General features: G+C 32.6%; 1 long non-coding RNA gene across 1 annotated transcript; it reads left to right on the top strand.

Moving 5' to 3' along the window:
* The first annotated feature begins 3,837 nt into the window (after window positions 1–3,837).
* Window positions 3,838–6,207, top strand: LOC143074801 (uncharacterized). Its single transcript, XR_012978094.1, has 3 exons — window positions 3,838–3,945; window positions 4,574–4,643; window positions 5,879–6,207. It is a non-coding gene; the product is annotated as an uncharacterized LOC143074801 (long non-coding RNA).
* Window positions 6,208–7,810: the final 1,603 nt, after the last annotated feature.

The following is a 7,810-nucleotide window of genomic DNA, read 5'->3' as shown; positions in this document are numbered from 1 at the left end:
TGGGGAAAAAACAAGAGGTAACAGGAGGGAATTTACCCCTGGGGACAACATATAAAACACCCTTAAAAATGCAAAATTTTCTTACATCCTTTAGTTATAACAAAACCAAACCAGTAATGGAGAAGTTTTTTTTATATAATCTATCAGATTTGTGAAATAGGAGACTGTTTACATAATTTAGATATTCTTTGAATTATTTAATTTCAGACCATAACAGAGATAACAACATGTGTTTTTGGGAGGTTGACCATTTAAATTATAATATTTTATTAGAAGAAATATTAAGGGGGTAGACCTTGGTCCAGGGAGATAACTCTTAAATTCAGTTATGCGTTTGTAATAGTCAAGTTTTATTAATGTATTTTAAGCATTTACCTGAAACAGATTATATAATCTATGTATCCTAGAAGCTTAGAACGTATTTATATATTTATATACGTACTGATGATTTTCAGAGTTATTTCCCTTAACCTAGGTCTACCACCTTAAAATGACTGTTTAATTGGTTGCAGCTGGTGCATTATATACTCTAGTTAATACTGTGACTTTAAATTTTACAAAAAAGGTGCCTGAATAAAAAAAACTAATTACTGGTAAAGTGTGGGACAAGGGAATTACACGTTTCAGATAGTGTCTCATAAATATTCATTGCCTCTTTCTTGCTTGCATCGTTATGAGACAAACACTTATTTCATCAATCCAAGCTTCGCTCTGTTATATATTGCAGTCAACCTGTACTGTACTTTGAGCATTAGACTTACTATCTGCTAAAAGTTCTCGGTACAATTATTGACTAGTCATTTCTGTGTTGTCGTGTGTAAAAGGTGTTTTCAGCTGTTGGTTTCTCCATACCTCTAAGTGATTCAGTTTCTGCCTTCCAATGTTCTGGTCTTGTTGTACTAAATTCCTGCCATTTCACTGATATTCGATACATTTCTCAATATAACATCTTAAATTGCAATATATTGCAACTTAAGAAACAAGTAAGGCACTGGTTTACATCTTACAGCAGATGAATGTAAAATCACAGCTTTTGTGTGACACAAGAGAACAAATATTGCAGCTTTTTATGACAGCTTTGTCTTTGTATATGAAATGAAAAGATAGGCAAAATCAAAAGGAACGAACTGGAACTAGAACAGTGACTAAACGACATTACACTTTGATAAAATGATTAAATGCAGGTCAATTTTCAATAATGAATATTAACTATTTTTTCAAGGTGGCCATTTTTAAAATAGCTGCCATTTTGAATTTCAAAGATGTATCAACACAAAATCTTGCTTAGTACATCAAATTATTCAAATATGTTGAGTTTTGTGCATCCAGCATCAAATCCACAATTGTTTGTACAATACTGGAAACTATTTTAGAATGTATGACGTATGTATGTTTGAAATAATAAGCCCAAAGTCATACTGCTGCAAAAAACTGCTGCGACTTGAGTTAAAAATCAACAGATTCAGTGCCAGAGTAATATTTAATGGTTTACAAGTGATTGCAAATAAATGTTTATTTATTCAATTACAGCCTGGTGCCGTGCGAAAAAAATGTCACCTTGACATAATAGATCATTTTTATACCCTTAAAAAATGAAAAATTATGGATGTCAACTGTGAACACTGGAAACGTGATCTAAATATGTTTAATTCAATTGTTTATGTAGATTAACTATTTTTACTAAATATCATAAATGAATATGCATAAGTATTTATTTTATGTGTTACCTATATACATTGCATGCGAGTTATTGTAAATTTGAAGCAGGGAAAAAATATAACTTTTATAAATATATGTAGTTTGTCGTTTTTCGCTCTTTTTTGCCGGACTTGTGCGTTTTACTTTCTATCTTTATTTTTATTGTGTCTATAATTTAAGAACCTTTTATATTTTTTTTACATACCAAAGGCCTTCGTTAAAAATAAAGTTAGAATATTCTTGCAGAAAAGGGCATAAATGAATTCATTTAAATTTAAATTTAATTTGAAATAGATTTGATAAATCATAATAAAAATGTAACGTATGTATACCTGAAGTAAATTTAATGACTGAGTAACATATATAACATGTATGCAGCATAATAAAGCTGGTTCAATTCGAATTACTATCCACGATGCCCGGCCATTAGGAAATTGTCAAGTATTATCAAAAACGGATATATATATATACATACAACTCGTTTAAACATCAACCCAACAATGTTAGATCTGTAAAGAAAGCAAAGTTTTTGTTCTTCCCTCGCTGGGATTCGAACCCATGCTACTGTGATATCGTGACACCGAATCGCCTGCACTGCAGTCGTCCCGCTTGACCACACGACCACCTGGGCTCTACAAAATTAAGCTTTCATTGGCCGTGTGTTACCTTTCCTCGTCAGTTTTAATCTAGCGGCGTACTACAGTACATGATATATAAGGCATGGAGATGTATATATATAAAACGTCTGAATAGTAGTCAAAGATTTTCCCCACGAGGGCGCTGGATCGTTACGAGTAATGATACGTGTACACAATAAACAAATTATATATACGCCTTTAAAAATGTACACAACAACTCCAAATACAAAAAAAGGTAACTATAAAATTAATTTTATCATTTATAAATATTTCTGATAACAGATATCCTTCCTCAGTCAGATTCTGATGTTAAATGAATCATCTTTAAGTCTTCTTAGATTAAACTTTTAGTAAATTTTGAAATTTATACAATAAAAAAGTCAAACCGAACATCGGTTAAGACGCTTGCACCATTCTAAAAATGTGTTAAACATGACATAGGTTATATGGCTTATTACAACAGAGAGCTCACATGTATGCTTTAAATACAAATAATAATGTGCGATTTGAACTAGCACAATTCTAAAACTTTTTCGGGAACGACAATTATGATGGTATAACATGTATACGCATGAGAACGTCTGTAAAATTACCAAATAGACACTCTAAACGATCTAAATTTTAAAATATTTGAAATTGAGAGAGTAAAGTAGCCACAACAGAGTCCGAATATTTAAACATCGCGAACAAACGGCCGTTAAAATATAATAATAAGTTTTGACTAAGTATAACTAGAAGAACGTGGCTTGGTACTTATACATCCCTCAAAAAATTAAGCAATTTAAATTGTTATCTTCAGTCTCTGTTTCTTTTTCTTAACCTTTTTCATTTATTAAATAAATTTGTTGAAGATAACAATTAATATTGCTTAATTTTTGGGATGTATAAGTACCATGACATATACATGTAAACTTCTATGCCAATTGGTCTCTGGTGGAGAGTTGTCTTATTGCAATCATACCACATCTTCTTCTTCTTATATCTATGAGATGTCACAGTGTCTCAGTTCTTAAAATCACTATTATATACATTTGAAATCTTTCGTGGATTCCACATATCCACATGTGCTCACTACATTTACAGTTTCGCTATGTCTATAAATTCCCATATGTGTGCATGTGCTTTTAACATTTTATTGTTTAGTAAAGGTGAATGTATTGCCTCCTAGTAAAATATTCCCTTTTTCTTCATAATTTGGGTGATTAAGACCTTGTAAAATGGTATAGGCACTTATCTTTTATTCAAGACCGGTTGTTGATTAATTTATTTACTTTATTTATAATGGGAAGCGAAAATTTCTGTGTTCTCACAACCTGTCTCGTTTATTGCACCATAAATATGTAACTTGCAACACTCTATATTTGCTATAGTAGTATAAGAAAAACTGAAAAAAGCGTTATGTGACTTTGTTCTTTTCCCACGAGCAGGTATAATAAAAAAAAATCTAAAGCAAGGAAGGGTTAGCTTATATATTAGGGTTATCCGATATTTTTGGGTATTATTTTATATTTGATACTTGATCATAGTGGAATAAAACGTTGTATTATCTTTATTGTAATCCGGAATTTACTTTTTTTGTATATCTATATACATTTGGTCAGCTTCTTAGGTGAGTTTTGTGTAGATGTTTTTAGTACTGTATGAGAATAAGAATATAAATGGTTGAAATCCTAACATCCAGTGGCAAATATTTGATGTTAATTCAGATCAAATAAAAAATTAGTATTTTATGAACTTTCTTAAAGGTAAGCCAACTAAATACAATACATCGATACATTGTACAAGTAATGTGTGCAATGAAATATAATAAGTTGGTACGCATGTAATGGATTTTAATAACTTGGTATGTATGGTGATAAAATAAAACAAACTGGTTTAAATGTCGATGAATAGTAATAATCAATAGTACGAAACTGAAATCTTTCCAGAAAGTCAAAGTTATATATTAAGTTCCAATGCCGTAAATTCATTGAGGCAATTGAGGCATGTACAATGAATTACATTGTGATGAAGGGCAAGGGAATGTACAAAATTGTTTTAAACACAGAGATGAGTTTGATAGCCAGAGAAATAGTCAAGGATTGTAGGGTCCTTGAAATATGAAGAGAAATTAAGTTTTATGATAAAATAACTCGATGTAAAGTTGTGAGGACACTTACATCTAAAGAGAATTAATAATTAATAATAAGGTATTTGACATAAAATTGAGAATGAATCGTTTCAATATATCTTTGCAGACGACACTTAAAATGATAAAAACTGGTATCCTGACAGCTTTATATCTGGTGTTTACCTTGATGATATTAGGTACGTGTGATACATATATTAAGAACTCCTTTAACTTTGCAAAAATGGTTTGACACTGACTGACATAAAAATAAAACAAATTAAGAGCCGTGGTGTAGTGGTTATAGCATCGAACTTTACATGTATTACAAAGATTCCTGGTTCGATCAATGTTCCGGCAACAAAATGTCTGGGACTTAATTGTCTGCTCTCCTTTGACACCATTGCGAGTATGGTCTTGAGATACGACGAAAGTCCGTCGGATCGTTAAATGGCTAACCTGAGTTTAGAGAAAACACCCTTGTAGATTTCAATATTTTTTATCCCCTGATTATAGACATAACTTGTCAGTTGTGCTGCAATGACCATTAGAGGGGTTACAGATGACCAAAATGTTAAAACACGCGTAAAAAATAAGAGATAGCTAAATTTGAATAATGAAATGGATATTTTTAATAATGGAATGAACTGCTGCGACCCTTCAACAGTTGAACCTTATACCTCATTCGAAAGCTTATCAATAGAAGAACAAAATGTATATGGTCAATAATTTCCACACCATTTGTAAGTTTATTTATAAAGGAACGAAATGGTTGTAAACAATATGTGCCGTAATGACTATGGAGAACCTAAATGCAAAAATACGCGTGAAAATTAAGAAATAGCCAATTTTGAACATCTCTAATGGACATTACGGCCCAATCGACAAGTTATCTCTATAACCAAGGGGCGGAGAATAGCAATGGTACAGTGAAAATGGTCGTCCATACATTAAACTAAGAATTTCTGTTATTTTTTGGGGGAGAAACCCACTATTTAATCCTCCGAAACTGAAAAAAAAATAAATAAAGATACAAATTTTAAAGAATGTTTTAATTTTTTTTTTGTATTTATTTGAATTTTTGTTAGAATACACCAAAATGATAAATTCAGATATACGGGTTAAAGTACTAGTGTCACAGTCAAAAATATTTTTTCATTTTATAATTCACTCTTCATTCATTATCAGTCACTTTTCAACTTGAAGACTGAAAAACAAACTATTTCATTATTCATTATGCATCACTTAACGTTGAATAGTGAATTATGAACTATTTCATTATTAATGATTGCATTTTGAAAAAATGGGAAATGAATAATGAACGTACTTCAGCGCGGTGAATAACAAACACCTTGAATTTCTATTAAAACCTTGCATTTATGTTAATATATATAACCTATGCACATGGCATTTACCATATTCTTTTACTTTTTAGGGTGTGCAGCACAAAATGAAACTGTCACAGAACCAAACGCAGCAGTAACGCAGTGTATAAGCAGTGTGATTCTTTCTGCATGTGTCCTAATAGCCTGTAAACTCATGTAAAACAAATCTTTGAGTAATGAAACGTCTTTTCTAAGACGACGATGCTCTATCCATAATAAGTACATTGTTTGTACATGTATCCGTGTGCATTTGAGAAATGTGTGACACTTATATCACAATATCAAATTGTTATGAAATGAAGATTGAACATGTACTTGAAAATATTGATTAAAAATTATGCTTCTTTCAAATAAAATTTGGTTATTGCTATCTGTCAAACCTGTATTTATTGTAACTAAAAAAGAACATTGGAAGGATATAACTCAAACGATGTTTTCTAAATTGTTTAGACACTTTTTTATTTTAATAATTCACACACCATCGTAAAGGGGTCTAACAAGGGACCTCCTCTATCGGATCCACCCTTTCATAATACTTGACCATCGTTAATTACTCTATCACGATTAGTTTTCCCGATATATTCATACTTGTTAACCAAGAGGGTTTCGGTGGTCAAGCAGTCTTCTCAATTTTACGTAGTCGAACTGTTCGAAAAATGCACTTACCAGGTGCACTACTCCACTTTAAATTGACAACGATTGTCAGTTTCACAACCGAAAGTCAGTTGTTCTCTGCGGGTATTCCGGCTTCAATCACCAATAGAAACTGACAGCAATGAAATAGCACAATAGTGTTGAAAGTGGCATTAAAACATCAATCAATCATTTAATGGTAGGCAACATTGCCTATTCAATAGTTATCAAAGGTACCAGGATTATAATTGTGTACGCCAGACGCGCGTTTCGTCTACATAAGACTCATCAGTGACGCTCATATCAAAATATTTATAAAGCCAAACAAGTACAAAGTTGAAGAGCATTGAGGATCCAAAATTCCAAAAAGTTGTGCCAAATACGGCTAAGGTAATCTATGCCTGGAATAAGAAAATCCTTAGTTTTTTCAAAAATTTAAAGTTTGGGAAACAGGAAATTTATAAAAATGTACTGTTCCTTCAACACCTCTTTGATCCGAAAATAAATAGTTTTGTCTCCTTAGTGAATAATGACAAATATCGTATATAAAATTGAGTCACCAATGTCAAAGTGTCAGAACCAATGTCCTCGAACACCAAAGTACCCATGTGCTATCTGTAGCAAAGCCTGTAAATGGGGTCAAAAAACCCTTGCATGTGACGAATACGACCACTGGTACCATGCCACTTGCACTGGAATAGACACACTAGAATACACAGATCTAGCAAACACATCTGTTTACTGGCATTGTGTAGTATGTAACATCTGCAACTACTCAACTGTACTTTACGACCTTCTAGATTCGGCCGACAGTAACACATACTCGGTATTATCATCAAACCAGAGTTATGCTAGCGCGTCAGATTCTCTGATGTCTAGCCCTGGTCATCCACAAGCCGCATCATCTCCAAAGCCAAACAAACCAAAGGTTTTACCATCAAAACGACAGCAGAGTTCCCTCAGAATACTCATTATCAATTTTCAGAGCATTAAAAACAAACGTAACGACCTGCAAGTTTTACTAGAATCTACAAGACCAGACGTCATACTTGGAACTGAAAGCTGGCTATCTGACAAGATTCATAGTACGGAGATCTTCCCGGATTCCTTAGGTTTTAACATCTTTCGTAGGAATAGAAAAGGAGACCCGCATGGAGGGGTGATCATAGCAGCACGACATGACCTTGGCCTATCATGTAACGACAAAACATGCACAACTAATTTCAGGAAACATCAAAATAGGACCTAGGATATCAATATCGCTCAACTGTTTTTATAGACCACCAAATAAACAAGACCTAGAATATATAGATACAGCAGTGGCAGAAATGAAAAACCTACGAGAGAAA

This window comes from Mytilus galloprovincialis, chromosome 5, assembly GCF_965363235.1.
Source record: "Mytilus galloprovincialis chromosome 5, xbMytGall1.hap1.1, whole genome shotgun sequence".
NCBI lineage: Eukaryota > Metazoa > Mollusca > Bivalvia > Mytilida > Mytilidae > Mytilus > Mytilus galloprovincialis.
Note: the sequence above shows the minus strand (reverse complement) of the source record. Positions and strands in the feature narration are given on the sequence as shown.